Source organism: Lepidothrix coronata, unplaced genomic scaffold, assembly GCF_001604755.1.
Source record: "Lepidothrix coronata isolate B3197 unplaced genomic scaffold, Lepidothrix_coronata-1.0 Scaffold63, whole genome shotgun sequence".
In the NCBI taxonomy this organism is placed as follows: domain Eukaryota; kingdom Metazoa; phylum Chordata; class Aves; order Passeriformes; family Pipridae; genus Lepidothrix; species Lepidothrix coronata.
In genome coordinates this window covers 4,402,831-4,429,575 of record NW_016690243.1, presented here as the reverse complement: position 1 = coordinate 4,429,575, position 26,745 = coordinate 4,402,831, and the positions used below count along the sequence as shown (strand labels likewise).

At 37.5% G+C, this 26,745-nt stretch overlaps 1 protein-coding gene across 20 annotated transcripts in view; it reads right to left on the bottom strand.

Annotated features, from left to right (window-relative positions):
- Positions 1-26,745, bottom strand: part of NRCAM (neuronal cell adhesion molecule) — a 152,235-nt gene that overhangs the window by 91,051 nt on the left and 34,439 nt on the right. For 18 of the 20 annotated variants that reach the window (XM_017817827.1, XM_017817826.1, XM_017817832.1 and 15 more), the window contains exon 2: positions 14,261-14,355. The exons of the other annotated variants lie outside the window; for them this stretch is intronic. The gene's annotated coding sequence lies outside the window, so the exon portion shown is untranslated. The remainder of the gene's footprint in view (positions 1-14,260; positions 14,356-26,745) is intronic. 20 annotated transcript variants of the gene reach the window in all.

Below are 26,745 nucleotides of genomic sequence, written 5' to 3'. Positions count from 1 at the left end.
ATACTCAGTCATTTACTCTCTGGTGAAGCCAGAGAGCTTTACAACATTACCTGACCACATCACATTTCAAAAGACACTTAGCTACTGCAAAAGAGGGCTCCTGATGCCAGACAGATTACATTATTGAACTATTACAGTACTCAGTTCTGCTAAATTTTAGAAGGCCCATGAGGGTTCGTGAATCCCAAAACAAAACCAAAAGCCTCTGTGGAATAAATACAAGATTACATACCCTTCAGCATGCATTATTTAACAATGTTTCTGCTTTGGATTTCACAAATCCTATATACATTAACCACTTAATAGAAGTTTGAAAATGTAGATGCTCCACAGATGCTTTTGCAAATGTAGTTTTTCCAGTTCACAAATTACTTACAAAGGTTGCAGAAAAAGGCTTAACTGGAGAATTTTCATATCACAAATTTTAGATTTCACCCTTTGCAACAGAGGAAATGCAATCCCTGGTGTTTAATTAGAAATTTGAAATCACTTACTACTTTAAATACTGTTCTAATACTGATCCCAAGTGAATGCAAAGTGATATTGTAAGCATTTTTCCCCTCTGGTGCAAGTGCCCACACAGCTCAATCTAGTACTTTACTTACCACATTATAGGGTCAGTGAGATTTTACCTCATCTCTGTTCAAAGCTGAGGTCCTTCTTCCGGCCTCTGCCTAATAAGTTTGTGGCCAAAACTTTTAGTTTTCTATCCTTAGACTCATACCTGTCAGACTAGGTTCCACTGGCACTTGGCAGTTCCAAATGCACTTGGCAAAACCACACCTTACTCTTCATCAAGTTATACTGGCTTCTGGCCCACCGCTGTAGGTCTGTGCCCATTTTAACTTCGTCACTACCATACTGTGGTTCTGTAAGGTTCTAGACAACTGTCCTCTTCCAGCTGGCTCAATTAACAAAGGAATTAACAAGATTTAAACAAGTAAAATATCAAATGAGCGACTTAGCTGGCTGTCATGGGAAGGCAATACCCATCAGCAGGGAGAAAGTCAGGCAAGCTGATAGGCTGTGAGATCTTTTGCTGGTTCAGCTGTTGGAAGAACACCCATCTGCCTACACCTAATCTGAGAAGTCACGTGTTAGAAAGCAATTTTTATCGACACAGGATGTTGTGCTCCTTCGACTATTTTCTGTTGTGAATGAATGGTGAAGAATTATGGCATCACAGAAAGCAAAGGCTTCGTAACTGCTGTCTAGTGATAATGACCAAATAAGGGCCAAGTGTATTTGCTGTACAAAAAGTCACTGTGTTGTCATTTAACCCTAGCCAGCAGCCAAGCCCCTCACAGCTACTCACTCCCTCACCAGTAGGACTGGGGAGAGGATCGGAAGTGCAAAAGCCAGAAAACTCGCATGTTGAGATGAAGACAGTTTAGTACAGAAAGCAAAACCCACGCAAAGCAAAACAAGGAATGAATTCACTGCTTCCCATGGTAAAGGGATAGTTTCATTTTCAGAAGAATTTGTAATGGGAAAGCTAGGAACTCAGTTTTCACTAGGAAGGCTTTCTTCCTAAATGGTTAGTATTGCCAGTCTTCGCGAACGAAGATTTGGAAAAGGTCATTACCCTTCGAGTCTGTGCAGTGGATTTTTTAGGTGAGACACAGTGTGAGCTGAACTGAGCCCACCCTTTAATCCTAAGGTTCATCTGCCGGGGCTGAGCGAAGCTCGGACGGTGGCAGCGAGGTCCTCAGGACGTAGGTTTGTTTAGAGTGACCTTCTCTTAGATGGATGGATGGCCTTACAGGGCTGACGAGCTCCATCTGCCTGGAGGGGTTCCCTGACCGGGAATCGAACCCGGGCCGCGGTGGTGAGAGTGCTGCATCCTAACCACTAGACCACCAAGGGGCCCCTCCTAAATGGTAACTCTTTCTCAAAGGCAGTTTCAATGCTTTCATTCCCTGCATAGCAAGAGAAGTTCTCAGCCTCTCTCTCTAATATGTGAGAGGATAGAGATAGCCCTAACACACACGTACATAGGCCTTGGGAAGGCGGAGGAGAAACAGAGAGGATAAAGAGGCCCTGAGAGGGCGGAAACTCGTCTTTTTCCCCTTGGGGCCCAATGTGCACAGCACCACTAAAAAGTGGTCCTTCCATCTGCAATAAACCTTTTTTTTTTAACCTTCCACTGCCTTGGCATTCTTGGGAAGAATACCTACGTATGTTTTACCTTACACATGGGCAGGCAGGTGTTCAGACATCTCTGATGGAGGATTCGTCATGCATAGCAGTTACTTGGGAAGACAAACACCATCACTCCAAATGTCTTCCCCCTTTCTCCTTTTCCCCCTCACTTTATATACTGAGCATGATGTCATACGGCATGAAATATCCCTTTGGTCAGTTTGGGTCACCTGTCCCAGCTATGTCTCCTCCCAGCCTTCCATGCACCTCCTGTCTCCTAACCAGCGTGGCAGTACAGAAAGCAGAAAAGGCCTTGGCTCTGTGTAAGCCTTGCTCAGCAATAATAAAAACGCCTCTGTTATCATCACTGTGTTCAGCACAAATTTAAAACCCAGCCCCATACCAGCCACTGTGAAGAAAATTAACCCTACCCAAGCCCAAACTAGCACATACGGTGTCACAGAAAGCTTTTCATATCCTGCCATGGCCAGTCTCCTTTCAAATTAATTAAGCTGAAAAAAGCATAGGCATCTTTGTATGGATCCTCCTATCTGTAGACTAGTACAGATAGAGCTTCACAGAAATCAACTAGAGAAGTAAATCAAATATTCTTAATCTAATTCTGTCAGTTTTCATATACCACTATGAATGCAATCCCACCACAGACACCCAATGGCAATGAATTATATCCTAACTTAGTAACGTCCATAGGAATTCTGCTGCTAAATTGAGTTAGACATCAATGCATCCAAACCAAATAACCAAACATGGGTGAGGTACAAGTATCAAAGGAGCTACACACTCGGGTACAAAATGGGTTCCTCCTGGAAACAAAATGAAACTTATCCTGAACTAATGTGATTTAAATTCAGGAGAAAAGTACAGATAGAGTAATCTGCTTTCCTAAGGTCTGTGAGAAGAAAGCAGGGTGCAACAGAGTGCCCAAGAGCAAGGGTGCTGTGCCAACCACATCTCACAGGCTCCACAGAGAAGCTACTGTCAGACACAACATGTCATATGCAGTTATTGTACTGAGCAGACAAGGATGGTAACTGCATGCATAACAGAGATAAGTGCTGACACCTGTCAAGGTACAAATGCACACCCCACATATTGCCCTTACAGTCTGTTTGTGCCCTAAGCCGGTGTTCTCCTTAACCTTTCTCATACATGCTCAGTTCTCTGTACAACATCTCTTCTTTAAGGTTCCCTGAAGGCAAGACCTACAACAGAGCCCTCCACTGAACAACACGTGGAGGAAAAGAGCTGAACTTTTGTGAGAAGACGTGCAAGAATCACAGATGCAGTAACATTTGCTGTTACAATCTGAAATGCAGTCTTTGTATATTTGTTTATTTGTACTTTTCCAAGAAAACCTTGTTCTTGACTGGTTAGCTTACTCCTCGCCAGAACCTATGCAACTCAGGGATATCCAATAACTCAGCAATGAACAAGATGAGAATATCAAATACTGTATGCAAGATCCCACTTGAACACCTTGGACAAAAAACCAAAAACAGGCACAGGCTTCCCACCACTGAAGACCATAAGAAAAATAATTCACATTGTTGTTTTTCGGCACCTATGTCCCCTATCACACTGAACATGAAAAACATTTGTGCGGAGCATTCACAAAAGCTAGCAATCCCAGTGATAAAATACCTACCCCAATCAACAGAAACTACTGAAATGTTTAAAATTCTTTCTCCCTTAGAGTTCAAAGTACTGTTATATCAGCATGAAACCAGAAAATAGAGCTGCAAACCTGTTGTGCAGTGATAATACCATGACTTTGAGTATGGAAGAAGGATGCAGCAACATTTTGCATGTTAGTGTGGTAGAATCACAGAATATGCTGAGTTGGAAGGGACCCACAAAGATCATCAAGTCCAACTCCTGTTCCTGCACAGGACAGTCCCAAGAATCACGCCATGTGCCTGAGAGTATTATCCAAAAGCTTTTTGAACTCTACCAGGCTTGGTGCTGTGATCACTTCCCTGGGAAGCTTGTTCCAGTGCTCATGCAAATATGGATAGGAGGAAACCTATATGGTAGGCTTTCTGCATTTCATGTGTAAGATAGCAAAAGGCCCTAATTATGAGACTCTCGGGAGTTTCTATTACTCCATAATATGGGCCATTCTGCCATCAAGAAAACCTAAAAAAACCCTGCTTCTATAAAAGAAGCATTAATAATAATGAGTACACTATCTATCAAAGTGTAGGGCTGCCCTCTATTAGGAACCAGTACTCTGATACATTAGTTGATGTTTTGTGGAAGCTACTTCTGGTCCTTAAGAATGCTCAGTCCCGCTTGACAAACAGTAGATCCTGTTACAAGGTACTTGGAATACCTATGCATTCTCCTTGGACCTTTAAGGAAAACAGTTACATTAATGAAAAATATCTTGCATCAATGACAAATTCTCCTCAACTTCGTACAGGTTACCTGCATGATTTTTGGAACAGCAACACGAACGAGCTCTCAAAATCCTTTTCATAACTTACTTTTTTGATACAAGTGAACAAGCATCAAACATCTTGAAAGGATTACTTTGGTTTTAAAAAGAACAGGTGCGGATCCAGTTCCCTGATAGTTTAGGCAAAAGTTGTTAACCACTTTTCCGCATGGATACCAAAAAATGAGTAAAAAAAAAATGCCCCATCAGTTTTTCTAGGTTTGTGTTAATTTTTAACTGACTAAACAAAGTGTACTTCTGTAGTGAGAAAATTGGTTTTACAAAACCTTCAGCTTAAATATTTTACTTGTAAAGTAAAATAAACGCTGATAGCAGCATACATGTGAAAATGTTGAGAATCACAATCGTATTTCACACTAGATACTGTTTTGGGGGAACTCTGTTAGGAAAGGAACAAGAATCAAATAGTAACATAGAAAAATAACTCTTTTATGGTTCTCAATAAATCCCATAACCACTTTTAATATCTGCAGGCTGCATGAATACCTTGTGTGTTTCCAGAATTTTATATCAACTAATAGAATTCATGAAAATGTCACTTTTCCACATTCCTCAACCATCTCATTGTTCTGGAAAAGATCCCAAAGGCTGCAAAAGAACATACTACTGCCTCTATTCTTTCAACAGCAAACACTATGCTAACTGAATTGATGATATATGGAGAAGTATAGTGAAAAAAATGTTAAAATACATGGTAATAAACTTAATCCAATTAATTTGCATGAACTGAAGTTGTCTGATTCTCCAGGGCTCTACACACACTCTGAGGCAACTCAAACTGCCTTGGGTCAATGTCTGCTATATGCCATTCCATATCATCACTCAATGTATGGCTCTACTTCATAACCTTTATAATTCCTTGAAAAACATTAATGGGTGGAAGCATGTCATTCTTCTGCAGGCTGCTGTTCTAGATGTAAAGGAGCTTCGATACCTTGAAAAATCTTTGTGGCCTGAGAGCCACCATTTCACATGGCGGATTGGAGAAACTTGTCTGAACACACTTGAACTGAACAGACATGACAGTTGGCAGTAGGTTATTTAAAATATACCGACAGGATTTAAATCTTCCTTGCAACATTTTTCTCTTTTGCCTGGCTAGAAAACATTCATTCCTGCCAGCCAAACATCCATTTTCCTTTGAAGTACTTCCTGAGAATTTAATTGCCCAGTAAATTGCGAACAAAACTTTCAAGTGTAGAACAGCCCTGAGAGACTCCAGAGGGAACAGCCTGTAATACTTAATTCATCTTTCCACAGTCAGTGAGGAGGGCAGAGTTGTCCTCCAGTCATAAAAATCAATTTTTGACTGGACAAAGTTCACTGAGCAAAATACAGTCATATACAAGAAGTAGAAGCTCGCATCATTCTCAGTGGAATCTGAAGTCCCACTGGAGTAATACTCTGGAGAACTGGGATATTCAGATAATTAGTGGATCTAGTGATATAGGCACTACAACTCAAAATGTTTGATATTTCAAAATGTTTTTCTTTGACAATTGAGGTAATATTGAGATGCAGTAATGCCTAGCATGGTATGAATATTCTATTTGGTTTTTGTTGTTTGGAAACAATTGTTTTACCAAAAAAAAAGTTTATGCTAGACTACAGGCTGTTAATCACTCATGAGACACTTTATTATTAAGATTTTAGTGAACATTTTTTATATTGTCAATTCAGAAGACTGAAGACTTGTAAATATTAGATATTCAGGCCTGCTAATGGTGTTGGAATACATTACCATGACGGGCTACTTTTAACAGCATTATTTAATTTTTAATTAAAAATAAGCTTTAAAACCATAGTGAAGCTAAATTGTTATGTTAAAGATTGATCTGACCTGCTTGCAGAGGCACATGTAATGCAGTCAGTGGAGGAGTAGTTGGGGTACGCCAACAGTGCTCCCTCTGAAGCAAGAGACACTAAAGGTGCTTCTCCTCTGTCCCTGCTGAGTCTCTTAATTGCAAATAGGCTAAATTCCTCTACTGAAGAAGAAAAGAGCCACATGGACAACTGTTCTGAGATCCTCCTCTGAAGACAAGGGTCAGTGAGGAATTAATTCTGGGTGACACACATACAGCATCGTGGAGCAGTGCAGGACTTAAAGAATAAATTCAGCTTCCACCTTGTTACTCTGAACAATTCTGTAAGTTTCAGGAGGTTAAAATAAATTTTCAGTTTATTCAGGAATAACAGAGTCTCAGAAATCAGAAGCAACTCAGACCCCCGTGAATGAACCAGTATTTTTTCCTAGAGATATCTCAACAAAATACCCACTCTTTGCCTTTAGTCTTTCTATCTAAAGCACAGATCTAGATTTGCTAGCCTACAACATCCCCAGCTTTTTAGAAATAAATCCATACATTCAAGATACCTCTTCATGTGTTACCAATTTGTAACACTGATAACATGAACGTCTTATTGCAGAGATGAACATGTAACTCAATCAATAATGCACAAATGACTCAATGTTTTTAGAATATGATTTTCTTGGTATAAATAATGCAAAAATAAAATTAACTGCTACATTGTATCATTGATTTAAATAGTCACATGAATTTAGACATAACACACTCCTGATGCAAAACACTAGAAAAATATTCAGATTGATTAAGGGTTATCTAGACTCCTCTACAAAAAGACATCAGCCTTCAACAAAGCCCTCCAGATATTAAAACACACCACATTTGCTGCCTTTATTACACTCATTACATTTTTCTGATGCATAAATCTATCCAGATTATCCCATAATATTATGTCTGCTCATTATATTTACTACCTCTTCTATAAATTTATAATAAAACCAAGAATTTGCATCTTCTCTTTTTCCTTTATTGTAAACAGTCATAAAAAAATAGTGACTTAAAAACAAACTTATCCCTCTCCATGTTGAACTGTTATCCTTTGTCCTTTACATAGTGCTGTAATCTGTTCTAGAGGTCTTCTCCTAACTGACTTTTTAAGATCATCTTTTGTGTCATACAGTTTTTCTGAAATTATTATGTCCTTTTTTTTCAGCTTGTTCATTTACTACACACTACTGAAACTGTGAGCATGGCTTTACATCTTAGTTTTTCATAATGTACTGAGCCAGGGTGGTGCTCAGGCTTTGGTATATTCCTAATGCCAATTCCTAAAAACACAGGGGAAGGGAGACTGGCAGAAAATGCACCGATAGACTTCTTCAAGGTGCACTACAAAAAGTCAAGAGGTGGCAGTGAGAAGTTACAGCAACGAAATGTTCTATCAGACTTAAATAAGGAATTTCCCAGGTAGAGCTGGTAAGGATATACTACATTGCCCAAGGAGACTGCAGAATCTCAGTCCTTGGAGATTTTTAAAATGGAATGGGACAAAGCCCTGAATAATCTGTTCTGACTCTATAGTTTCCCTTGCTTTAAAGAGGAAGTTGGAGTGCATGACTTTCAGGTTCACCAGAAGACCGTAAAAACTAAATTACTTTATTATTCTACTAATTGCAGAGCTTGAAGACTCTTTAAAAATCAGTTTATATATTTGCCTTACAGAGTAACTGCAGTAAGTAAAAGCATGTGTAAAAGTTTCACCTAAGCTTTCACTGAAGCATCATTATTTTATGAGGGGAGAAGTTATTGACAAAACTATATGCACTTCATGTCTTCCAAAGTTGAGGAGGGCTTAAGTCACAACTGAAATTTATATGTACTTGCATAAAAAAAAAATAAAATCTCCATTTGGAGCTTAAAAATTGTGTCAGATTTATAAGTGTTACTGTTTTACTACCTCTCCTCTATTTCCCCTCCATGCTTCTTTATAAAACAAAGATACGCCCAAGCTGGTACTAATGTATTGACTAAGAGAAAAATAGATGTAATCTAGTAGTTGTTCTGTAATTAAAGCAGAATCAACTACAGGGAGTACTGTCAACCGTTGGGAAGCTTGCAACTTGCTTTTGGTTCTCTTTCTATCTAGTGACATACTCAGAAGATGTTTGATTTTATCACTTTAGAAGTATGTAACTGACTTCACAACATTTAAAATGGTTTTAATTGCTCTTCTTACTGATCCAGAAAGTTTCAAGTAAGTTTTCAGTGGTGAAGCGTTTACAAACTAAGGAAGGCTTGCATACTACTAGTCCTGTTTTCTTTCTAAGCTTGTACACTCAACAGTATATTTTAAAATAAAACTCTTGAACTTCAAGCACTCCTAAAAGCTAAACTTTGAAAGACACAAAAAGTGAGTTACAGATCTCTGGCAAGCAAAGTTTCAAGATCATTTGGGCATACTGAGCTCACTCTGGTGCAAACAGGAGGTTCCTTCTGAACGTCAAGGAAACAGTGTTTTTACTGTGAGGGTGACCAGATGATCTCCAGAGGTCCCCTCCAAGTTCAGCCATTACATGATCTGCTAACCATGCATTTTGTTACAAATGTACAAACATTTGGAAATAAATACTGCTAACTGAAAAACCATTTTAATGGTGCATAGAAATACTTAATTCTGATAAAAGAATCCTGGATAGTAACAGCAAAGTATGTTCATTTGTTTGTCAAAGATCTTTATTAGTTCTAGCTTTTTTCCATAGTTTCAATATCAAGAAGCAACACTAATGAAGTATTTCTCCTAAAGCTGCCCACTTCATACTAGCAACAGTATATTTCAAAATGGACAAAACCACTAGGAATGGGGGAAATAACGTTTTGACAGAAGGAATTATTCTAACTTGATCGAGAGAACTGGAAAAAGAACAGTTGAAAAAAGCAGTGAAATTCATAGGCTGAAGTTCCACAAACAAATGTTTCTACAGCAGCTCACTGACCTCTTATTCCCCCTCATTTTTAATTATTGCCACTTTCCCTACTCCTCATTAGCACTTATGCACCAACTCTTTTTTTTGCTTGCACAAAAAATTACAAGTAGACGAGTTGAATTTCAAAACAATTAAAATTACCAATCAAAAATCATGTTTCTTTTTAATTGGATCAATTTCCATTGATTAAACAACTATGCTGTTAACTACACTGAGGTACCCAAGCACCTGAAATGAGGTGGAATATCTCCATATCTTAAATATTTGTGCTTGCTGCCTTCTACACTTCACAATCAGTCAGAATATTAGTGGAGGCATAAGCAGCAAAGAAGAAAAATATGGCACTCAAATATATTCTGAAGATCTTTCACCATTGCTTTTCTTGCAGGAAGTTGAAAGCTCAGAAAATTTTCAAAGACACAGAAAAAAATTGAAGAAAACCTGGTTTAATGTTTCTTTTTATTTCTATACTACCCCTCCTCTTTTAGCATTATGTTAAAAAAAAAGTTATAAAACGTTTATTTTTGCCATCTGTGGTTGCATGCATAATTACCACAGAAACAGACTCAAATATGCAATAATGTACGAGTATGACTTTTATCCTGCATAAGTCATCGGCAAAAGTTCTTGTAAAAAGACTCTATACATCAGTAGTTGAGCAACTGAGGATTATGTATTTTCTTTACATGCTGTCCTTTTTTAGCATATTTGAAAAACACATAGACAGCTAAAAAAGGAACAAGTGATGAAAGTGGCCCATTTAATTTACATATGAGGAAATCAGAGATTATAAAGTGAGAAAAAAAGTTGGACAAAACCTAATGTTTTATATGAACATTAAAATTGTTCTAGAAACCATACACTTACTACATTTGGGCAGGTTTCAATAGAACTAGAGCGGCTGTGACCCCTAAATAAGTTACAGCTACTGCTGTTTAAACTCTTTTTAGCTGTAAACAAATTTATGAAACCAGTTTATTATCACTAAATAAAAGCTTGGGGAGGCATTTTTTAATATAAATAAATTCATGTTTCTTCACAAATTAAACTAGCAGATTTCCCTTTATAGAGCCTTTCATTTTCCAATCTGTTAAAAAGGTCTCAGACTTCTAGAGGGAATTTCTATCACTTAAAATACTTATATTTTCAGTCTTGCATAAGAAACTCTTTTCATCCTTTCTTTGCTAATGTTAAGAAACTACAGATCATTGAAATATGCTTCCCTTTTCCAGATGATTTCTACTATCAAGTTTCCTAAATTTAACTAGATGATATACCAGTCTTGTTAGAATGAGGGCATTTTTCACAATAAATTTTTAGAACAAATAATGTAAATCTGAAAAATTGTACTCCTGTTTTTATAAATAATTCCTCTGATTCCTACCAATTCATTTCCTTTCTTCTGTTTGTTTATCTTAGAGCAAACAGCTGTGAGATGCCGTGTCAAACCTTTTTTTCCTCTTTATTTTTCACTTCCGTCAGCAGGGCTTTTTATTAGTAAGGACAGTGAGGAACACAGTTGCTGTAATGTTGACAGTAGCTACCTAGCTGACTTCCCAGCACTTAAAATATTTTCAACATTGACTAAGTTTAAATAACTCTCTTCACACTTTTAAATATACACCACTGAAAAAGCCTTATTTTAGAAATACACATTCAAGTCAGCCAAAGCAAAAGTGACAATATTGTTTTAAACAAATGTTGAACGGGGGAGACATTGATTTCTTGGAGCAACCCTGCCAGCAGCACCTGCTGGGACTGAGATACTCTGGGCAGAACAGACCGGCTAATGGCTGGCACGGTGGGTGACAGGAGAGCAGCAGATGTTGTTTATCTTGACTTCTGCAAGGCTTTTGACATGTCTCCCATAAGATGCCCACAGATAAACAGAAATGGACAGTGAGATGGGTTGAAATCTGGATGAACTGTTGGGCTCAAAGGGTTGCAATCAGCATGAAGTCCAGCTAGAGAAAAGAGTACAGAACTATGCTGCTGGTGGACCCCAGGGATCAGCACTAGGGCCAGTACCTTTTAACCACTTTACTAATGACCACTTCACAGTGCACTCTCAGCAAGTTTTCTGATGACACCAAATGGAAGGAGTGGCTGATGCACCAGCTGGTTGCACTGGCATTCAGATGGACCTTGAAAAGCCTAAGGCATAAACCAAAAGGAATACTATGAAGTTCAACAAAGGGAAATACAAAGTTCTGCACCTAGGGAGGCATAACCCCAAGCACCAGAACAGAATGAGGGATGATCAGCTGGGAAGTGGTTTTGCAAAAAAAACACCTGGGGGTCCTGGTGGGCTCCAAATAGATCATGAGCCAGCAGTGTATCCTTGAAGCAAGGAAGGCCAGCAGCATCTTGTGCCGCATTAGGAAAAAATGTTGCCAGTAGGTCAAGGGAGATGATCCTTCCCCTCCACTCAGCACTGCTGAGACACGTCTGGAGGGCTATGTCCACTCATGGCCTCCCCAGTACAAGCAAAACATAAGCATCCTATAAAGCAGTCCAGTGTAGGACTGCCAAGACGATTAAGGGATTGGAGCATCTGACGTGGTGAGACTGAAAGCACTGGGACTCTAGCCTGGAAAAGGCTCCAGGAGATCTTCCAGGAGATCTTATCAATGTGTAGAAATACCGGAGGGGGACATTTCTCAGTGATGCCCAGCAACACGGCAAAATGCAACGGGCACAAACTAAAACAGATTAAACTCTATCTGAACAAAAGAAAGCACTTTTTTACTCTATGGTTGTTCAAGCACTGGAAACAGCTGTCCAAGCAGCAAGCTGCTTTAGTTGATCCTGCTTTGAGCAGCGGGGGGGGGTTGGACTAGACAATCTCCAGACATCCTTTCCAACCCCAGGTATCCTATGGTTTTTTTGTGGAAGAGACAAAAGGAGGGAAACTACATCTGAGTAATGTGGACTATGGACTTAATATCAGTTGTTTTCTATGCAAACACCAAGCCTTCAATAAGATAAAACAATTCCCTTGTACATCGGTTGCTTGTGTCTGATTGCATTATATGAAGTCAAGTTGTTTATCTGACTTAGGAAAAGTCTCATTGTGCAGATACTACAAAACAAGCTCTTTTTCTCTCCCATGCATTTCCTGATGGCCAAGCTTATAGATCTAACCAGTATGAGAACTACCTAACATAGAGAATAAGACAATACATTTGCTTTCACCAGTCAAATAAATCACCTTATTCTCTATTGCAATGTCCATTTGTATCAGCAAACTTCCGCCACTTTAATGGATTTCTTTGCCTCTCATCCAGTCAGTATTCAAGCAGTAAAGCTAGTTAAACCAAAACAGGGCAATGGGAAATCATCTTTCTCCTTTGATAAAGCCTATTCTCTCACATCAAAGTATTGACAGTTTTGTTTCACCCCTGTAGGAAAAATGAGAGGAACCAAGAGAACGTCACAGAGAAAAGCTAGAACATCTCATTCATGAAGAGCAGGCACCTGTGCACTGACCCAATTAGGCATTCAAACACTTGTCACTTTGGAGCTGGCTGGTTGTCACTCATCCAAGCAGCCCCAGGGGATGTATTGTATGGTGGCATTCCCTGACAGGAGAACTGGAGCTATGGAGGCAATGAAGGCACAGTGATAGGGTGCCAGGATCCTGGTGAGTGAGAGCAGCCAGTAGCAAAGCCAAAGAACTTCAGAGCTTCCTTAACTTGATTACCATCCAAAAACCCTTTCAGAGTCTTCAATGGTCATCTTTTTTTCAGAGCAATCTAGTTTAAAAAGCTTACAGTAACAGTCCTCTTTCTTCAAAGATATATTTAACTCTTGAGTGACTAACACAAGAACTGTTTCAGAAGAGATAAAAACCAACCAAACAAAATATCTGCATTTCAGGGAGAGGATGCACTAAAATACTACTTTTAGTAACACTGCCAGCATTTAATTCAGAAGTCAAAATATTTCAGTGACCATCTCCTCCCTTCTCTGTTTTAAACTTATTACTGATGCTTTCAGATGCTCTGTCTGCTAGACCACAAAAATGAGGGATAAAACACTGTGCAGCCACCCACGCCTACACACTACAAAAGACAGAAAAGGTCTGTTCTAGTAAACTACACACAATACTGTATTCAAGACCCCCAAATCATATTTGTAGTAAAAAAAAAACAACCAGATACTAAAATACAGATGACTATTCAGCAGCTACTACTCACTTCGAGTAAAGCTATCTCTGTTCTTAAACTGAAAGAATTATGCAATTCAAACACAAGAGCAGGGAGGGGTTTGTAGGAGGATTGGGGTGGGGAGGGAAACAAAAGCTTACTTCAGAACTTCCAAAATGGGCATTTTAACCTTAGGACCTAAACCATGACAACAAAGACTTCAGAATGTCCCCATCACTAAATCTGTAATCTATGCTAGAAGAAAAAACTTCCTATTTTTTTGTACAATATTTCACATTCCTTCCAAATCCATTTTTCCAGACTCACTTTTTTACTAGTTGACTTGTCCTGACACCTGTTCTCTCCAGTAAGGAACATCAGACATGAGTAAGTCTACTTTCAATTATGTGAAGCTATGAAATACTTTTAGCTGCTTTTCTAGTTAACATAGTTGATATGTGCCCTTCAGTTAAAAGCTGAGTTGAAATTAAAAAAATTATCTGAATCACAGACTGTTAACTCAAACAAACATGGAAATGCACGTAAATCCAGAACATGTTATAGGATTACTCTGGATAGTAATTAACAGAAACTAAATTGAAAGATAGAAATGTAACAGACTGAAACTTAATGCCAGTAGTTTGGGGTTTTTTTTCCCAGATAGCATGGGAAAATAAAATTTTGAGGGAAAAATTACCTTACCTTTGTACAAATAACTTCTGAGCAAGATGGTCTATCCTTTTTCTTTTCCTTCTTTCTTATCCCCTGTATGACAGGTCTTTATGTCACTGCTTTGCCTGAAAAAATGATATAGAACCTGAAATATTCATAGAGGCCAATAATCATGTTCACTGCTAAATTACAACAAATACTTCATATATGTCTTGATAAAGCCGCAATACTAAATACAGTTAAGTCAAGTGGAATAGTAAAATATATATGTTAGGCCAAAGAAAAAATAAGAAGCATTAAAAACAAAAGCAGCTTCCTAGGTTTCAAAATCATGTTCTGCATTTGGGTCTCCAAAATAGCCAGTTACATTAGATCAAACCAGAGCAGCCATACAGTTATCCAGGTTCACTGTACCATCCGTGATAAACAGTCAGTGCTCCACAAAGCTTGAGCAAGCCAATAGAGAAGCCTAACCACATCTTTTTCAATGTCCAGTAACCCAACTTAAGGCACACTGGGTACCTCTTTCTCCTCAGGACTAAAGACTTCAGTGCTCTTTGGGATACAGATGCCAAAGCTTCTAAAGACATCTACTGGAAGAGGTCATAGCAGCTGACAGCAAACCTCTATTGCAGGAAAAGCCTTTGGTCACAGAACTTGTCCGGAAAGAGAGAGATGTGACTTATAGGCAACTTGTAATCTGTCTGATCTCCCACTTTCTAGGAGAATATTTTATATTCTAGTGAAAGGATGGGACTGACAAACTAATTTAAAAGCACAAGATAAAGAAAGAGGAAACAGCAGGAGAGTTTTGTTTTGAATTCAGCTGCTCCTTTCCTTCATTTATTCACAAGAATTGTGCACCCAATTCCTCTTGTCCCTTACTTTTTGTTACTTTAACCTATTTTAAACACATTTGGCTAAGAAGAAGGTTGCTTATCTTTCCATGGCAGTAATGCCTATGTGGAGTTGAACTTTCAAGTGAGCAAGGTTCAAGTAGGATCAGGAATTTTGCAAGTGAACTTCAAAAATTTTCTAACTGAGGATTTCCCTTACAGTCTTTTAATTTTACAGCACATTTTGCTCACCTGCAAACTCAGCAATGCTTGCCATAATATGCAGTCCTTATTTCAGTGAACTGGTGCTGAACTGAAGCCAACAACAACAAATAAGCATCACTGCAGCACCTGTTATTCTGTGTACTGTACATAAAAGTCTATACATTTTACCTGTAGGATAGTAACTAAAGTTCCTTGTTTACTTTTAACTGCAGATTGGCACTGTTTTGTAAGGTAAACCAGGAGAAACTGCAATATCTCAGCTTACAGAAGTGATAGAGGAAGATCAGTTTAATTTCCCATCAAATTGATAATTCAATCATACAATTTCTTTCTGTATACTTTTAAAAGCCTTTTACTGTTAATTTGGTCTGCCAGTAGGTAAAACCTTAACTGTTGACTAGAAACTAGAACTCTCTTGTAGTTTTTTTTCCAGTAACAGACAATGCTTCTCATCAACTGATTTTTATCATGCTCTTTTCAAAACAACTTGTTGCTCTTACATAATAAAGTACTGGAAATAATACATTATCTTTGTAACCTCAAGAGTTTTGGCATATATAATTTATTTCACTGGAGTGAAATTCACTTTTGAGATTCACTCCATTGCCTTCATCTTTATTCCAGCACTCAAATTGCTTGCAACTCCCAGCCTCTACATTCAGCTGGAACAGCTCCCTGCAAACCAGCAAGACCTTGATGAGCCAAAGTCAACACAGAACTTGCATTCAGCAGTGCTACATGCGTGCAACTCCTAATTGGTCACGGCACAGTCTGACAATGATCACACAGATCCTACTATATCCAGGTAACAGCTGCATCTACCCTGCCATTAACGCTGCTTCCTGGCTGGTTCAGTCCCCCAACTCACTGTCTGCAAGACAAAACCAGAGCATGCTTTAGAGAATGTTCCAGACCAAAAGAACCCTTCCAAACAACAGCATGGACAAGACTGCCTTAAGTTTTGATTTTCCACTCCAGACAACCCTGCAATTCTCCCATGCCAGGCACTGCATCCTCAGTTGCAGCCCGCCCCTGCCTCCATGGAACACCCTGCAGCACCCCACGGATTTACAGTATTAGGCTGCACCATCATAACGTTGATGGGCTGCAACACAGACCTCACCATTCCGGGTACTCTGAACTAAAGGACACCAGCTACGTATTAGGGCTGTAGAAACACCACAGCACCCAGACAACACTCAGATCACAGCCAGTCTGCTTTTTCTAAAGCATTAAAATGCAGATGCAGACCAGTCCTTGCCAACCAGTCTACCTTGATTACAGGAATTTGTCCCTGACTTGTTATTACCAGTAAAGAACATCTGTAGCCTCAAGGGTGTTGTTTAAAAGTTAGGCATGATCTGAAACCCAGGGATGACTTGTGTAAGACCTCACATAAAGCAGAAAACCACACCTCTGCTGACAGTGCAGGAAATCTTTTGCAGAATGCTAACACTCATTAAAAGAAGGGGAAAAACCTAATATGAAAGGAAAAATCAAGGAGGAGGGTAAAAAAAATGTTTTTTTAAAAAGTCTAAAGATTAGAGGAAATATGTTTTAAAATTTATTAGATATATTTGAGGTCATGTAATCTGCTTAGCCACTAGCATATTGTGGAAATGTAAAGCATACTTTTTACTTTCCTGCACTTGACATTATGTTACTGCATATTTATTAAGTTAAAAATTTGCAAAAGAACTACAATTTACATAGTATCGTTGCTTTTCTAGTAGCAGCATTGAGAGACTTCAGGGAAGTTAAATTTAGAATAAGAAATACATAGGTTGCAGTAAGTAACTATGCAAAAAGTTCAAATGTAAAAAATCCATTTTTATTTTATAATCTGATTGGCTAAATGGTTTTATATAAAATGTATTCAAAAATATTCCTTAAAATGTCAAGATATTTTTAATGTAGCCTTAAGAAGCCAGAGTGAGACAATATGCAGCTTTCTCCTAAAATTAATAATATATCTATATACACATAAAATATAATTCAGTTTCTGTTTACTTTACAATACTGCAGAAAGTTCTTTAATACAAAATATTTGCTTTGTGACATATAAAATTCATTTAGTCTTTGTAAGCACAGTTTTATGCAATCCAGTACTTCAGAGCTCCATTGTTCACCCTCATGTCCATTATTTCAGAACTAAGGAGTAATGAGGAGCTCTCAGAAAAAGAGAAACTACTGCAATTGGTTGATGAGGGCAGTGATCCATCTTGCTGTCATATCTTTCTTATTTCTGTGTGTGTTCAACCCCAGATGATTCTGACAAAGTAGCAATGGAAAAAATATCCTGGAAATACAATAAAAGCAACTTTTTGGTTTTCATTTCTGATACACACATCCTCATGAAGACATTTCCCAGGGAAAGTATTCCATTATTATTATCCATAAGAACAATGCCCAAATTTTTACACATATTATACTAATCAAAACAGAATATAGACTTCATCTGATCTTTAACATGTTGCAGTCATGCCCTCCCTTCACGTATACAAATTATAACTGCATTGATTTCAATCCCTAGACTGTTAACTAAAGTCAAATGTTTCAGTATGTTACATGGAGTAGCTTTATTCTGTTCAGAGTTATAGCCTGCATTTCCTCATGCTACTTCATTCCAAATAAATCAAACTAACTAACACTATGATAGATAAATCTCAGCTATGTAAGTGACTGAGAAGTACCAGAATAGAAAAGGGAACTTGGCCGTTACCTTGTGCATGTAGCTATACAGCTGTCTTGGTCCTCTTCCTTTTTTGGTGGGTTACTTTTTCCTTTCTTTCTGTTAGTGAGAGGTAAGAATTTGTACCATGCTCTCCTTCATGTTGCAAACTTGACAAAACTCTGCTGTTAAGCCCTGCTGTTGCTGGCCTGTGTGCAGAGGCACGTACAAAAGGAGCCGTTTCCAGCAGCCCGTCGCTTTGTCCTCGGCCCTCCCAAGCTTCTGTGTGATCAGCACAGGCTTTGTGGCCATACAATAGGGGTTAAACATTTCCCTGTATTTATATAAAAGCAGAGCTAAATCTGCTTAGCTGCATGAACCTTTTAATAAAATGATGCACACGCTACTAGGGCATTTTTCCATTTGTTTCTGTGTTTAAAAGTAATGGGATTCTATTAACAAAACAAAAAAATATATATGGTTTCTTTTCATTATATGCAGTGCATAAAGTATGCAGTTGGTAAAAACCAACATTAAGATTTGTATCCAGATCCTACCTTATCCACAATTTCCCTCTAAGCAACTACCTGTAACTTGCCTCTTTACTTAGAGCTATAGTTTAATTTTTTCTTTACATTCATTCTACTTGATGACTTGCCAGTGGGACAATCCTCTGATCTCCATCAACAGTGTCTGAGAGGCAGACCACTGCAAAAACTACAATATGTACTCAGTGGTGAAATTCCAGTGTAAAGAAGAAAATTTAAATGTACTGAGATACAAAAGAAAATATTTTAAAGAGTCAAATGTGCTTGCTTACAGTACTATAGACATGGATTTCACACACCATGTTAACCTCTGGACCACCTTTGCTTTCCAAGGAACTACCTTAAACAGTACAGAACACTGCCATTTTTCACAACTCCTGAAGAAAGAAACCCTATTTAAAAAACTGTTGTTTCTGTTCTGCCATAAGTCCATATTTTTCTTTTCTTTTTTTTTTTTTTTTAATTACTAGTATTTTCAAGTCCAGTTAAAACATTTCTACCTTTAAGGGCTTTTCCTCTTTTTATAGGTAACAGTAAGAATTCCGTCAGACTTTATTAGCACCAGCATTAGTTCATAACAATAACCTCAGCTGGTCCTCTGAAACCTACTCTGTTTTCAAGTCTTATTAGAACAATGCTTTTCCTCACAAAAGCATGAGCTGTACTTAAAAATCTACTTCAAAGCAGACTGCCAGCAAAATTCAATAATGACTACATCCACCTGAACTCTTAAACTTGTTGAAATAGAACCAGAGTATCCTAACTGAGCTCCCAAGTCACATATATGCTGCAATTCTAGAGCTGCCAACACTTAAGCTGAGAAGGACAAAAAAAATCTTAGAAAAACATTAGTTACAATTAATTTTTTTATGTGAAAATTTAGCAACATTTCAAATAATATAGTGTTGATTAGGCAAAACCTCCGCCATTCAAGGTTACTGATCCTTAACTGCACATTTACAGCTGTATATTCAAATGACAACAGCTGACATGAAACTGTAAATAAGAAGTTACTTACCGTGCCACAAATGGGGCACAGTATTAACCTGTTATTTGTATTTAGTAATATTTAATTCTTGTTAAAGCTCAATTCTCAAAACCACTATTTTCATTGTTTCAATCCAACATTGTTCCTTCCAAAATAAAATGCCAGAAGAAAACAGGATTTCACTAATGTGGTAGCTTAACTATTTGCTTCCCTCTGCCTTTGACAGCATATTATATCAGGAAATCAGCTAAAATATAACTGATTGACCAGAGTTTTTGTCTTTCACTGGGTTTAAGCAGAATATGTTCTCCAAAGTTTAGAGCTGAATGATGGAGGGGCTCATTTTATCATCTGATTGACCAACCCTAATCAGAATTATTTCTGCACACTGCTTCACTACAGCTGTAGATTAAACACTAAATGCTCCAGAGGCCCACTCCCCTTCAGCTTCCCACTGTGACTCCCACTTTTCAGCCAGTAGCTACTCAGTGGGCTACTCAAAACATTCAAAAAATGGAGGTGTTATATTTAATGGACAGCTCAAAACTCATAGCAAAATCTGTTACTTGACTGTAAAGACAGCAGCTAGCGTAATAAAACAGACTCTTTGTGGTGGAGACTTACAAAGAAGCCTTTGAACTTCCCTTACTTCCCAATACATTTTTATTAGGAGAAGATTTTCAGTCACAGCAGCTATTTTTAGTTCAACAGAAATAATCATGTCTGCCTCTGTAAAGGTTCACTGAGATAAGCACGTTTTGCAATAATAATATTACCGGTGGCATCTTTTATTTCATCTTAGTACCATTTCAGCCTCAGGAAGCTTTAAACTAATATAACCATTAAGAACATCTTAGTGCAAAATTCACGTATTAACAAAACTACTTTTTAACCTCTTGAACTGTTTAAGCTAAAAATAACTGACGAGCACATACAGTACAATTTCTTACTTTGAAATCTCCTTGTTAGAAAAGATGAAAAACAGATTCCAAGAAATATCTAGTAATTGTCTGATGACGCTAATTATTCATCCATCTCTTTTTTCATGCATTTTTGACCTTCCTTTTCAAACATGCTCAACTCTTTCCAGACATATGATAATGATCAGGAAAAGTAACAAATCATTTATCCTTTCTGAGGCCAAGCCATATTCCCATCAAAATTTAGCTAGTGCAATACCCAGATGAGATCTTGAAGCAGCTCAAGAGCTAACTTCATTATGGAGTTCAACCCCAGATGCTGGCCTCAGACTACGGTAGGTTGGACTGGGCAAACACATATGGGATCTGTAACTCTCAAAAGGCAGTGGGGTTCACAATTGCCTAGGGAGGGGGCACAGGCCGACTCAAAAGATGCTTGTGCAGTTAGGGTAGGGCAGTGGAGAAGACAGAAAGGTTACAGTCATAGGACTCTAATAAAATGGGCTGGTTGTTTCACCTGTTATTTTGGACACTAAATGTTTTAAAATCTTCTGTATGCCTAACAATTACAACTGAAGTCATGTAAATATTTTTAGAGTAAAGACCTAAGTATTGAAAGGTATACCATTAAGTCTCCTGGCATGTCCACTTGACTAAGACAGTATTTCAATATGATAATCACACCAGGACTGAGATTAGGCATGCCGGATGGTTTACTACTACTACTACTACTACTACTACTACTACCACTACTACTACTATTACTGTTTCGTTGTTTGAAAAGCAGCAGGGAAAACATTTGCATTTCTTACATGGGACTTGAGGGAATGCATAGCCGTGATTTAGCTTTGTTCCTTGTGCACGTTTTGATAAATTCATCTTCTCTTTCTCCTGTTTTTGCATATACAAATTGATTTTTTTCTTTTTCATTTGCCAGCTTCAATTTCCTTTTACTTCACCAGTAAAGTTTTCAGTGATCATAATTTTGTGTGCAAAAGTTTCCAGTTTCTTTATGAAAAATGCCTTTACAACTACAGAGTCTGAAAATACCTTAAAGTGCAGACTTCAAGATAGCTTCATAGGCATAGCAAGATATGCAAGATGACTATTCACTGTCACCTGTGTATCCTTATCCCAAAAACTCACTCCAAGTATTTGGGTTGGGACGTGAATTTTAAAGATTATTTAATAAGCAAAGTGATATTACAAACAAAAATTGTGAAGAGCAGGATCCTCTAAGGCTTATAGAATTTATTTACTTTAAAGCTTCATCATAACCACTTCTACTGGTTTTACATGTTACCACCGAAATTTCATGGACTTACTGTTGTTCTCTCTCAATAATTTATTCCTTTTGTGGGTTCTTTTTCCTACAAGCATACAGGATGCTCTCTACCAGAACACAGCCAGTTATTCCTTACTAGTCACCAGTAGACCACGGTAGGGGAAGTAGGTTAAGTAATTTTTAACTAGACTTGAATAACTATTCTTTGTTCCAAAAAGACTGTAGCATATACATCCTGATTATCATTCTTAGGCTTCTCTGTCTCTTTTCTACATTTTCTTGATGCTCACTGTACCAGCCAAAGCTGGCTATTTGCCATCTACAGAAAATCACTTCTCAAACACTTTGGTGATGCAGACTCATACAGGTTCCATTTCTCTAAATCTTTTACAAGGAGAGACTTTGTTTGCACACATAAGGCACATAAGCTGTTAATCACACAGAGAAGTTGCCAAGGAGAGTGAGGTTTCCCAGAAGTAACTCCAGAACAGCTGACTGAGAAGCATCCTCTTCATAACTTGAGGTTCATTCACTTTATTATTTTACCAGCACATACAGCTTAGTATTGTACATAGGCTTTCTTTCTCTTTTCATGTTACTTTTTGATGAGGATGTTCCATAATAAGATTCACAGCATTAACTTTAATTATACTAAGATTTTCTCTAGTACTGTTCTCCATCCCTTTTCATAGAGGAACAAATGCTTTGTGCTTCCTCTCTGTGCAGAATGAGTGTCCTTGACTGCTGGATGCCTAAAGCAGTTTAAATACATAGGTCACAGAGATGCAGTGTAAATGTAGACAAATGTACACTTCCCAGCCTCAGGATGAGGAGATTTAGTAGCAGCTAGAAAACCAATTGCAGCTTCAGAAACAAAACAGATCTGCTGATGCTGCAGTGCCTGTAGGCAACCAAGGAAGAAGTTACTGAAACTAAACACATCTAGTGCATAGCCTAAATGAATTTGCATCAACTATACACACACATACAAATATTGAACAGAATCAAGCCTGAGGGAGAATGGGAAAAGGATAGAAGGAAGAAGATGACAGCTACAAAGTGAGGTTAGAATCTTGATTCAGTAAACATCCCAAAACAACCAAACAGGAACACAAAACCCAAAAAACCATCCATCCAAACAAGCAAACAAAAAACCCCAAGAAGAGAGAATCAATATTCTGGCATATGCACTTTTCAATCCATGCTCAAGGGAAGGAAAAAAATTAATAAAAGTGAGTCTTCTTTGGATGCAGAAATCTTCTGTGAGACACTTCAGCTTGGTAAGGCACAAGTTGTTTGAACATCTACATCTGATATCCATCTGAGGCCACAGTACCTAGAGAGGATCTGCTTGGAATGGAACAGGGCCTTGTTCAGCTATTCAAAAGGGAAAAGTTGCACATTGTTCATAAATGCACTTCTGGGCATTATCTTCCACAAACTTTAATTTCAAAACTTCTGTTTCTGAGGCTGAACATCTATGCTATTAACACACACGAAACTGTTTTTAGGTTTAAGTTCTTCAAACATTGCAAGTTTTCCACTGTGGCTGAGCCCTTTCATACTATACAATTAAGATTTTAAGGTCTCGATTTTAAAAATGTTTTTGTCAGTCTTCTGATAGGTCAATTAATTTTGATGACTACTGATCTGGAAGGAATTTCAACTGTTGACCTGGATGTGAAAAAAAAAAAAATAAAAATCAAAGGCTTGAAACCATTCCTTCCTGCAGTCCAGTTTGAACTACATTTGATTTTAAATGCATTTGAATAACTTGACATTACTTATGGAAAGAGGACATTTCATATTTTTCTTTGTAATTATACTTGCCGATTTCAAAGTCTTGTCTCTAGATGTGCCACTCATATCTGCACAAAGACTACATGTCATTAATACTTTGTAAGTTGTCAAATGATTTAGTGTAGCCAGTGTTGCATGAATAGAGTAAATATTTCATTTTTACAATACCCACTGAAGGGGCAATAAGCAATAGCCACACAGGCATAATGGCTTCTTTACATCTGCAACAACAAAAAGTTGAACTATTTGTATTTCCTTTAAAGATAGTAAAACTACAGAGGCAATAGGTGCAATAGTGGTCAACTGAACAATAAAATCATACACTCAAAAGATAGTTTCAGCAAGAAAATATAATATGCAAATACTAGCAGTAGGGAAAGAAAGTAGTAGCTTGGTTAAGATATACAAAAAGACCAAAGAGGGTATGATTCATGAAGAAATAAAGTCATTGTTAAAATGCTTTAATATGGAATTTTTACTAACGTAATTAATATCAGATTCATTATATCCAAATTCCCACACATCCAAATTCACAGAAGGCTCAGTTTTTGATTTGCATGCACTGCATGATTTTGTGTGCTTTATAGTAAGGAATTAAACACTCATACAAAAATGGGCTTTATCACTAAAAACCCCAAAGCAGTCATGCCCTTTATAGTTTTTTCCTTACTTTGCACATTTGTCAAATGACTTCTTACTGGAAAAGAAAAAAAAAAAAAAAGGGCGTCTAGAAGTCTCCACAAGAACCTGACCTTTGCAGACATCTGTTTTCAAACAGGCTGATAAGCAGCAGATGCACCTCTCTTTTCCTAGCAGTTTGAGAAGAAAGGTGTTTGGAATCATTTCTGCACCTAGGAGGTGGAGTCGCCAACCATCCAGTTCAGTTATTTACTATTTGTCTTCTGTACAGCAAATCTGGTTTGAATCAGCCAGAACTGCTGCAGAGACAGCTGCAGCAGATGGAAAAATGGCACAGCTGTAACTGTGACACCTACAGGTACAGTTTGTTGGATTACCTCCGGAGGCGGTAATAACACAGTCTTGTCCCTTCATTAGAAATGTATGACAAGAGTCCAAAGGTATCAAATTATTTTACTTTCCAATTGCAGAAGGAGGAATATAATTTACATATAATTTCTTTATTTAAATATAAGCCATTTAAAGTACTTTTTGTTTACCAAATTGCATGCCATTTACAGAATTGCAAATTAGCTACCTGTTTTACAAACCCAGTGGAGATCTCCATCCCTAGGACAGGTTTTACTTCTACAAGAGGTTGCAGCTCTGGTTTCCAAATGGCTATAGCCAGGAAACCAATGCATTTCCAGCAGGTGACTGACGTAACAGAAATGTGATGTGTTCCCCTCTAAAAGTGCAGATAACACATGTCCCTAACAAATGTAGCCTCGAGACTCAAAGGTGGATGTATTCACAACAAATATGGTAATCAAATATGAACTTAGAAAGTGGGGGGTTTGCCTTTGAGGGGCTTCTAAGGACATGAAAATTAATGCTATTTTATTCAGTATACTGGTATTAGTCACTATTTTGACACACAAAGCAAATCACAGAATGGATCTGGGAATACCCCAGTGAAGCCTGAACATTCACTCATCATATGGTCTCCCAATTTACTTCTCTGTCGGTACTGGACACCTCTCCAAAATAACAAAGCCCCCAGTTACAATGAGTTCTTCCCAGCAACCTTCAAGTATTTTTCTAACTTCACTATTTACTGGAAAAGTCAGACTTGGAACTTTAATCTTATCTAATTACTCTAGTGGTACTATTATGGTCTATGGATATATATATATCCATAGATAGATATAGATATATATATATACACTTCATCTTTCATGAAAGCCTGATGTTAGAGATGTTACCTCATTATAAAACCAGGAATATTTTGGTTCAGGATCTATGATGGATGAAATGCCAAGTTATGACAACCCCAAGTCTTACTGAAATTCTGCAAAACATGTTTGAAAACTACCTTAGCAAATATAGCCTATTAAAAAGTAATGATTTAGCCTCAAAAAACTGGAAATATATCTTTTTTCATCTTAAATAAGAGATTATTCAAGTAGACCACCTCTTGACTTGGTAAATAAGCTTTCAGCAATTCTTTTCTACAAACACAAAGATCTGTTTTCACTTTGCTAAGCTTTAGGGATTTTTGTTTGAAAATATACTTAAACTTGAAATGAAGGAGTTAACATATTAATTATTTTAGCTACTGCTTCATTTTCCGTTAAAGAACAATAAAATTTATTAGGATGAATGTAAAACCAATAAATACTTAAAGGATGATCATGTAAAAACAAAGATTGGGGACTTGAAGACATACTAAGTAACCTAGTAAATAAAATCAAAAGTATATTTAATTCCAGTGGTGCTATAGAACTGTTCCCCAAGTGCAAATCAGATTATTTTTCTTTTCTGCACTTGCCACTATGTTGTAGTCTGTCTAGGATAATCCATCAGCAAAGCCAGTGGTGGTAAACATGCACAGTTCTCCCTTATCAGAAAAATTACAGTATTTGAAGAAGGACCACAAGTAGCAAACAACTTTAAAACATACTTTCACTCTCAAAACACTACAAACAGCAAGAGATTAAGTGTATACTATTGATAAAACCAAATCTAATATGGGAACTGGCATTCAAACAGGTTAAAGGAAATAAAAAACAACAAACAGTGTAAAAAAAAAAATGAGGCACTGTAATTTTCTTAGAAGGATTTATAGGCAAATATTGATTGAGGTCAACATCAAGTGCTACCAACTAACTTTGAAGTACGAGATAGTTTCAAAAACACACAGCAAGTTAAAGCCGTGGCATTATTAATGTTTAATGTTATTTTGACATGTCTATTTTATCAAAATAAAAAATTAATTAAAGAAGTTTTTTGAGATTGAGAATGAAGTTTAAAGCATGCAGTGCAAAACTTTCAGCTTCCAGTTCCTGAAGACATTTGCCTTCACACCAACTACAACACTACCGACTCAGTATCTGCTCGACCAAGATATTCCACATTACAAAAAAAAATAATAAATGTGTAAGTCAAAATCAAAATGTATTTTGAGAAAAAAAGAATCTTGAGAAAATAACAACGGCTTTTGATAATTCAAGCATGTCATTCTGGTTTATGTTTAAATGAAATGAGAACTAAACACAATGAAACCTCATGCTGAGGGTGGTTCTGTTAAAACAGCTCACATTTTTCTGCCAGCCTTGCAAAGG